This window comes from Haemaphysalis longicornis, unplaced genomic scaffold, assembly GCF_048455015.1.
Source record: "Haemaphysalis longicornis isolate Haplotype H1 unplaced genomic scaffold, Haemaphysalis longicornis Haplotype H1 scaffold_7, whole genome shotgun sequence".
NCBI classification, from domain to species: domain Eukaryota; kingdom Metazoa; phylum Arthropoda; class Arachnida; order Ixodida; family Ixodidae; genus Haemaphysalis; species Haemaphysalis longicornis.
In genome coordinates this window covers 19,077,848-19,087,685 of record NW_027526422.1, presented here as the reverse complement: position 1 = coordinate 19,087,685, position 9,838 = coordinate 19,077,848, and positions in this window count along the sequence as shown.

Sequence of the window (9,838 nt, the reverse complement as noted above, 5' to 3'; positions counted from 1 at the left end):
TATTAAAGAGGAAAGAGCTGATATTAAAGATTCATCATCATCATCATCATCATCATAAGCCTGTTTGTGGCCACTACAGGACGAAAGCCTATCCCAAAGATTTCCAGCCATGCCTATCGAGTGCCAGCTGAGTCCATATTTTCCCCCCAAATTTTCGTAGCGCATCTCGTCAACGAGTTCTCGGCCGACCTCTAGGGAGTTTGCGGTCTATTGGCGGCCAGTCTGTCAAACAGATTGTCCACCTGATATTAAAGAGCTGATATTAAAGAGAAAAAAATCATGATTGAAAAAGTAAGCGCCCTTAACAGCGGGTGGTGTCACCATCCAATTATACTGCCCAGACATCCTTAATGGCAGCGGCTCATACCGCTAAGCTACAAGCAATCCGCCGCTTTCCAGATGTCCCCACTCTGCAGGCACTGCGGCCCACAGCTTGTCGTTGGTAGCCGAAGGCATGGGTCTCCGTATTAAAGCAACCGTCAAGCAGGGGCAAGCATTTTTAATTGTCTTCAGTTCTGCTGCTTTCGGCACCCATGCCAGCAGATCGACGCCGAATTGGCGCATATGGGCCTCCACCGAACTTTCCGCCTATATGGAAACCATGTCCAGCTGGAAAAGGAAGCCTATATTTGGGAAAAGACCACTTGTATCGTATGAAACGACGACCGTGTCTACGATTTGCTAGCAGCGCGCTGCAGTGAGGGCGCAATGGACTCGGTGCAGTCGCCGGGTCTATTCGCCAGCCTGGTTCAGTCGCCGTTGCACCCGTACTTTTATATGGCGTCCCCAACATTCACAGTCTTCTTCCCACAAAAAGCGCCGCGACGCACGTAGGCCGGATCACTTCGGCAAGTTATTACCAGGCAACGCGCGATACAGCATCCGACAACCGCTTTCAAGTCTATGTTTCAGCATTTCAGAGTGCTGCTCACTCCATACGAAATGTTCGAGAATATTGACACTAGAGGCTATGCGGAAAAGTTCAGATCTATTCTCAGCGGGTAAGCGGCCTCCCTCTAGACAGTTTTCGGTGAGAGCAAAAAAGGTTCAGGTTAGCTTCACTGCACAACTTATAATGCTCTTACTGCCGCCTGGTCTGCTCGGGTGCTAGGCGATGAAGTTGCGTGTTTTGCCAGGAGGCCATGAACGGTACACTGCCACATTGTCGGTGTTGTTGAACGGTATACGCTGCGCTGGGCCCTAAAATGAAAATTTGTGCAGTGAAGCTTACCATTGCCTTCGAGCATTGCCGGTAAGCTAGCTTCTCGAATGAAGACCCTCAACCCCGCAGTAATGCTAATTATGCAACTATGGATAGCATGCAAGTGGCAGAAAATAACGAGATTAAGAAGCAAATTAAGAGCTAAAATTCACAAGAGGCCACAAAATAAGCAAATATACAAAAAAAATAAAGGACAGAAAAATCGCAAATCCCAGATAAACTTTATTGGTTTAAAACGGCGTTCAAGATCAGCAATCTTTTGTGCGTAATTATGGCCGCATAGATAAAAGCTCCATAGAAAAGGGCGCCCCCTGCACATGGTGCGATCGGTAGCCGCGTATAATCAGGGTGGTCGAGCGGGTCGAGCACTGAAAACGTTCCACAGCTGACGGCTCGTGCTAGCGATCCTCACGGTTGCGGAATGACGATGCGTGCCGTATTGCAAAAAAAAAAAAAAGTGTTTGCTTTGCTGCATCAAGCGTTGCGTGTGCGCCGAAAAAAAAAGTTTTAATGATTACCGCAGTATTTAGTATTGCGGTTCACGGCCATTGCGAACGTCGACTGCTTCTTTAGCGCCGGCAGCACGCAAGTAGCGGACGACGCGCTTCCGACTGATCACTCGATGCGCGCGATGAACTGTGCACTCTCCCTGCCCCTAAAATGCGCATGCGCGCTGTTTCCGCGCGGTTTCGTTAGGATGCTCTGTTAGTAGCGAGTTTTAGCTGACCGTTTTTCACGGTACGCTCCGCTCCGATAGCAAGCGGGAGCGCCATTGCGCATGCGTGGCGCGCTTGGCCGCGAACGGCATTGGCTCCGGTCGTGCTGACCGTGCCGCCGATACCGGAGCGGACCGTGGAAAACGGTTTGCTAAAACTCTCTAATATCTCGCACAACGCGCTTCCGTGTTCCCCCTAAGTGTGGTCGCCATAGGACCGATTGAAAGCAGAGTGAACAATGAGTGCAGTACTGCACTAGGGGCAATAAGTTTCAGATGAATGTACATTTTTATTACGCAGTGAATTAAGACGTGTTTTTCAATCACGCTCATGGTGTCGAGGAGAAGGAAACTAAACAAAAAGCTCTTAATTTGGCAGAACAAGAAAGTCTGAGGACATTTAAGCACCTCTTATAGGTGAAATCAATGGTTGGACGGAAATCCGTCTGGTCGGGAAGACGCATGACAACAATTAAAAAGTGGCACCGACCAAGAATGCGTATAAAACCCAAAAAAGACGTTACAGCAGTTTTTAATTGTTGTCACCTCTTACAGGTTGCGAATGCGAAATCACGGATGTGAAAGCATGATTAAATGCGAAAGCATGGATGCCTGAGACGCCTTGCTTCCACCTCACGTGGTCGAAGGGCTTTGTAATATACCAGTGCTTTTTATTGTTATTTTTTAATTAATTTTATCCGTCTTCTACGCGTTGCGCCACTGCTTGTTTCTTCAACGCGTAACCAGAGAGTTGACGACCACGGTGATTTTCGCTGCTGGCCTCTTCGCTACTTTGGATGGAATTTTCATCTCTCTATATCTATGGTTTACTGTAGCAGACGGCCACGCCTCACTACTGCAATGGAACCCGCCGCGATATGGAAAACTTCGTGCTTGTTTCGTTGTTATCCCCGTTACGTTGTTACAGACACCAACGCCGCGCCGGCCTTCTCGCTAATAGGCCATTTACGCCTTCGCATTATTAACACGCTGTTTTAAACGAAACTGTCCCCTATGTGCCTGGTTTGTCTAAGACGCGGGCACGCGACTTCAGTTCCGGTATTTATTTATTTTTCAGGCGTCCAAACAACTTTCCACAGTCATTCAGGACCGATGTCAGCCGCCTACGCTCCTCGCTACACAGCAGAGGCTTCCTCGACGCGTCAAGCGCACGTCAGATTTACGTCGCAGGCGTAATTTTTTTTCCCTATGCAGACATTGCGCGGGGGCGGTGAAGCAGGCAGATAAGGGCGCGTCGTTAATTCCTCCGCGAACTAAGGCCGTAATGAACAGACTGCCAGCCTAGGAAAAATAAGCCCACATGTTCGCTAGCACCGTTCGTATCTGTGCATTTAAACGTCAACTTGCTGCACGCCTGAACGAACGTTGACTCGAGCGTGTCATTAAGCTTGTGGCGTCAGCGGGGGGAGGATTTTTGAGGGGATTTACGCGTTAAATAAACGCCGTCACTCCGATAGAATGCGGTCATAGCGGAGTCGTCGTAATTTTTTCTGATCATCCCCAGTTGGCTTAAGGTCATTAGCTGAGGGCTCGTAATCAGCAACGTCAACGTGTGCCAGTTCGACAGGTTTTCTACTCTTTATTTGTTTTCAGAAATACAGGATGTTGTACAAAGGCGCTGTTTCACTTTTTTGCTATTTTTAACAGCGGAGTTGTTGTTACTGGTCGTAAGTTCGCCGCTGCAGAAAAAAAAAGCAAAAGACGTAAAAAAAATGACCAGCGCTCGTGAGCGCGCGCTTCGCAGCGACCACCGAGTCCGCGGATCGCGCAGTGGCCTTAGCAAAAGAAAAGAACAAGAAAAAGAACTCTAGCGCTGTCGTCAAGTCCTACCGCGCGTGTAAAACAATAACTCCACGGCTAATTCTAAAGCTGAAAAGACAGCCTGCTTGGTAGAGGACATGGCTGCCGGCGCGTTCTCCAGAAGCCGTTATGGATAACTAGAGACGCGGCTACGAGTTTGCCAATCCTTCGTGAGACAACTTGCAGATCCCGCCACCGCTGCCTCGAGTCGATGACGAAGAGCAGATGGAAGCCAACAATGCTGAGTATGACTTCGCATCCACGACTCGCCGCGAAGGAGACGACGACCTCTTCGATGCATATGACGACGATTACTAGCGCCGCAACTATGACTTGCTCGTGAGCAAGCCTCCCTGAATTTTTTTTCTGGTTAACCTTTTTTTTTTGTACTAATCTCGATCATCTGCATAAATAGCCTTGTTTCTCAAACATTGTTAGTAAAATATTTCAAGAAGAAACAGCTCCTCTAGCTCTTCTGTGGCTTTAGTCTGAGCCGGGCTAGCTGCAGGCTCTTATCCGCTGATTTCAGAGAACACACGTTTGTACTTATTTTAATTTCAGCAGGAAGAAAAAAACAGGTAGGAGTAATGCACGAGGAAAAAAAAAACACGGAGTATACAGGGATTTGTCATTCAACTGCTGCTTCGTTTAATATAAAAAAAATCATTCACTCGCTGATTGTGAGGCCGATGAACTCAATTGACCTACCTGGTTAATAAGATGGCATGGTTTAATCAAATACGTCGTGTTTGCGATGAAAATTTGAGGTATTTCAATGCATGGGAGTATTCGTAAGGGAGAAAAGAGACACTACAGTGGCGGTCTTTTGAAAAAAAAACATCCAAGAGCATTTAGTCCAGTTTTGATTTCATACAGATTATTCTGGAAAGTTTAACAGCAAGAGAGCAAAAAAAAAAAAAACAGGAATGAATTATCTAGCCCCACAACATGCCTTACTGATATGGATAAGTTACGGGAAGCTCGAAGGAAATGTGCACCTATCATGCAATGGAGGAAATAGAAGGGAGAGAAACAGGTGCCGGTATGTCAGCGCGCGCGGAGGATGCTTCGCTCACTGCCTGCAAACTGCGCATTGCCTTCTCCGCACGTACACTCTTTGTGTGGCTGTGCACCCTTTACAGGGGGCTAAATACCCACGGCAACGTAGCGGTGAGAAAAAAGAAACCATGTTCAATGGTGAATGCGATGTTAGCCAGCTTTTGCTGTCACCCTCCTAGGCTAGATTATAAAAGAACGAAAAAAAAAATGGGGCAGCTTCGCACTAGTGGCGCCAACAATTGGCAAATAGTTAAGCCGGTGGCCCCACCTAGCTTATGTTAACAGCGGAGCTGTTGTTACTGGCCGTAAGTTCGCCGTTGCAGGAAAGAATACCAAGAAAATGCCAAGCGCTCGTGAATGCGGGCCTCGCGGCGACCGCCGACTTCCCTGCTCGGGCAGTGGCTTTAGAACACACACACAAAAAGAACTCCAGCGTTCATTGTAATCGTGGCAACATTTGCTTGGAACGAGAAAGACACGTGATAGCGCACGCCCCTCGTTCGTTCGTCCTCGTCTCGTCATGCGCTTGCGCTCGGTACCGTAGAAGAGCCCTCGCGCGCGGCAGCGACTAAAAGACACCCTGTTTGGGAGAGGTCACTGCAGCCACCGCATTCTCTAGGAGCCATTACGGATAATTGTAGACATGACTACTTGCAGATACCGCCACCGCTGCCTCGAGTCGATGACGAAAAGCTGGTTGAAGTCTACAATGCTGAGGATGACTTTGCATCCACCACTCGCCACGAACAAGACGACGACCTCTGTGATGCGTATGACGACGATTACTAGCACCGCAATTATTCAAATAAACAATGCTACCCAAACTTGATGTGTGCGGCAATGCCCAACTACTGCAAGTTTTGCGCTTGAGTGCACGCTTCCCTGAATTTTTTTTGGTTTGGCGAAGTTTCGGTTTGGAGACTCGGCCGATATTTCTTCGTGGTTATGCTCCCGGGCTCGGCCAAGTTTTCTGCTTGGTGTAGTCGTTAGCCGCCCAAAGAGAAATGAACACTCGGGCATTAAAGTATGTTGCTATATGTACAATGTACGCGTGTCCACCGGCTTTGCGGCGAAGCTCTAAGAATAGCGGAGGGCGAAGCGGGACGACCCTTTGCTCAAAAATTTTACCTCGTTCAGTGGCCACCATTAGGCTTGTGTTGCCTGGCGTGTGAGATGCTAATTAAGAAGCTGATTAACGCTATCACTTCTCAGCCTTTTGGCTTCTTTCATTTCGGAATTAATTATTCTCTTTGCACCATCAAAACTGCCCCACTCGTCGCAACAAGCGGTAGAGCGAGCCCCTCCGTTCGTCGGCCCAACCACCAGCTTAAACAGCATCGCTGATAAAAAATAAACGATGTGGTATAATGCACAACCAAGGCCACATACGCTGTCTCTCGCACTGATGTTTCTCAAAGAACTTTGTCCAGTCCTGTGCTCCGCAGCAGCACCAAAAGTCTTTTTTGTTTTTCGTGCAGCTTGTTTTGGAGCAGCAGGGACCCAAAGCAGCCCTCTGTTCGAGTTCCGCGTACTTACAAAACAAGCATATGACGTGCCCGATGTATTCGCCTACATCGCACGTAGGGCGAAGTGACGAAAAAGGAAAGCGTGTATATCTGTACCCATATTTCTCGATAAAAACCGAAAATGTGCGGTCAAAATAAAAGCCAAAAGTATGCCTAGTTGAAGGAGAGTAAAATTTTAGACCTCTCACCTCCCCCCCCCCCCTTTCCCCATGAATTGACCGTGGGTTTTAGGGCAGTTTTTGCCCACTTCTTTGTCTCTAGCGGGGACTAGCTTTTTTCCCTGCTTGATTACGACTGGTGATTCTGTTTATAGAGATCACAATTCCGGTCTGGTGACGCAGCTTTTAAATTTCCCTTTAGCCCGTTATCAACGACTAACGTTACTGTTGTGGTAAGATAAATAATAAACCACGCTATTCTGTGCTCTAGTTACGGTTCATGCTATCGACTCGCTTAGGGCAAAATACAGCCGAACTATCAAATGGGACAATTTGAAATTGCTGAGCAGGCACACGAGGCATCGCAACAAACCTCAAACAAGAAAAAAAAGGGACCCGTGAGGTAGCAACAACTCGGGAAGCCCCCTGGAAACGGAATACCTCGATTAGGAAGCGAGTCTGATTGCACCGGCCCCTTGCGTCACATTCGGCTGGACGCCATACGACAACCCCTCACATGGATGACGCACGTTCACACGGTTTGTTTGTTTGGTGATGGCGCTCGTCTTGCGTACGCCTTCATCGTCAACTTTCCTGCATTGCCGTCAAGCAATGGTTGCACTAATTTTTTCCTGCGTCCATCGGGACAAATGACGTTCGTTCGGCAGAGATTTGCGCTTTCGATAGGGGATCACACCTCTCCAATTGCGCAACGCAACGACGACAGTCGCTGACCAATTTGCTTTGAAGGTATCACAAAGTGCCTTCTGTGTGAACATCACGGCATGCCAAACAGTTTTTCCGAGTATAAGGTTGCAGACTCAGTGTTTCCAAGAAGCATTGGTCGTTAGGCAGAGGAACTTACTTTGTCATGCAGCTTACCTCGGTGCGAAATATGCCAGACCACTGCTGCGCAAGGGATTAAACCACTGTAAGAGGTTACAGTGGTTTAATCCCTTGCGCAGCAAGAGATTCCCAAGGCGTACATTTACCCCCTCTTCCTACCTACTTGTACCTCTCCGCCCGTTCGCGAAGTTTTCGTAAATCTCCTCCCCACCGTCTTGATCGAAAAAAAAAATGGTTGGTATGTTTATCTTAGAAAACACCTCCATGCACCACGCAGTCCAGCGGAGTCAATTTACCAAGTACATATACATACTTCGATTACAACCGGACGGCCCAGGGTGTTTTTTTTTCTTTTTTTCTTTTCCAATCTTGAGTAGAACCCGCAAGGCAGAAACGAAGACAGAGACGGCCGAATCGGTGTTTTTTTTTCACTTTGTCTTCTCTTTCACCGCGCCGGTTCCCCTCCAGAATGTCATTCCAACGCGCACAGCTCGAAACACTGTTGTTTGTTCAATGTATCATCAAAAACTTGCATAAATTGAAATCGCAGAGGTGATTGTAAAATGCGTGGGCGGTAGCTAACGGAACGCAGGGTAATCCAAATGCGTTTGTTTAAATACAAACAAGGAAGCAAGCAAGAAGCCAGCACGAAATCGTGGCAAGAACAAAGTAAAAAAGAATAAAGAGAAAGCCCCTTTTCTTCGCCTTAACCTTCTGTCGCTCGTAACTATGACTAAGAGCTTTCGCCAATCACCCTTGTTAACCCCGAATTTAGCTTTATCGTTAGGTAACGTTAACGTTGCGCCCGGTGACGTGCCAAGTAACGTCAAACTCATTGGACGTCAAGTTTCTGGTAACGAGTGACCGCGTTAGGCCTCAAAGCGAAACTTTATCCCGTACCGACGTCCGGCGCTTTGGAAAAACAGCCAAATAGCAATCGGGTACAAATAAAATAACCCAATAAAGAACATACAGGCGCCCGGCCATTAAACCCTAGAGTGTGATCAACAGGCTCACGCCTGGGCTCCCGTCTCCCTTCCCCGAGCCGACTGCCCCAAGCAGGTTTTTATGTCCCCGCACTGCCCGTGTAGACCGGTATCCCAAGTTACTGCTAAGGAAGCCGAAATAAATTCCCGCCCCCACACCCCAAGTTGCTAAGACAGGATCAAACAGACACCGTTCTTCTTTTCCCCACTACACAAAGTTAACCCAACCCAATACCAAAAGCTGTGCCCCAAGTGCAATCGAATGGCCACCCTCTACCACATGGCGGCAGGGTGCGACTCAAATTCGCAAACCCTCTCCGACATAGTATCAGTAAAATGAGGCACTGCCTCGCGCCGACTACGACGGGCAGTGCCGAACAATCGCCAGAGCAGTCACCGGCGCCCTGGAAAGTGGAGCTTTGGACTAGGGGCACCCACCACGTCGTAACGACCAACAAATGAGGACGTTATCTCTCTCTCTCTCTCTCTCTCTCTCTCTCTCTCTCTCTCTCTCTCTCTCTCTCTCTCTCTCTCTCTCTCTCGCTTTCCGGGTTCGTGTGATGCGCCAGCAGTGCGGAAGCCAGCGAATACCCCGGTAAAAGGTGACCAGTAAACATTGACCAGTAAACAATGATGACGTTAGGCCGGCGCATACCTACCTTCACAGCCGGCGTACACCGCGCTTTCGCGGCGACATGTTGCGTCGCCCGCCGCCACATCTGCAGCCAATAGAAATTGTGTGGCCACTTTGTGGTTACGAGGTTTCGGAGGCAACGCGTTTTTCACCAGCCGAGCTAACCAATTCTTGATCGGTGAATTAGTTATAAGTCAAAGGAAGCTTAACAAACGGAGTTCATGGTTGCAGCACTCCATTAGGAAGCGGCTGTGAATTGAAGCAGAGAATGAGTTACGAGTGCCGGAACATTTGTTGACAGTGATCGCAAACGGAGGTCATCGAGGAGGCATGACTGTGCGCGGATTTTCTCCGGGGATTCAACATCGTTTGGAACTTGCAGATTATCCCCAATCCGCCATGCGCATTTTCCTGGCAAGAGAGGTTGCGCGCGGGTGTGTCCAGCAAGGCTACTTCATCAGTTCCACGGGAAGGGGGGGGGGGGGGGTAGTTCCTTCAATGGGCTCAGAACCTTCGCCACCGATGGATAAATGATATTCAGGTGTGGTCTGTTGAGGACACGTAGCCTGAGTTGAATCTCCGAGTCAGTTCGTATGCTACAGATCTCTATGCCTGTCTCTACCGCCGGTTAAGTTTCGAAAGTTATGCCATCAAGGACTACAGAGTTGACGTTGGAGGCGACGGAGGCGCCACCGTGGTAGTTCACCGGCTGCCGAGAGAACCGTGAGTTGCCCGGAGTATTCTGGAATTATTGGGGGTTTTCGCACACTGAAACACGTATAGCGTTGATAGGACCGCATTGACAGTTCGCATAAACCGGAAGTTCAAATTAAATGAGTTAGAATGAGTTAGAAATGAGTTAGAGATTTCA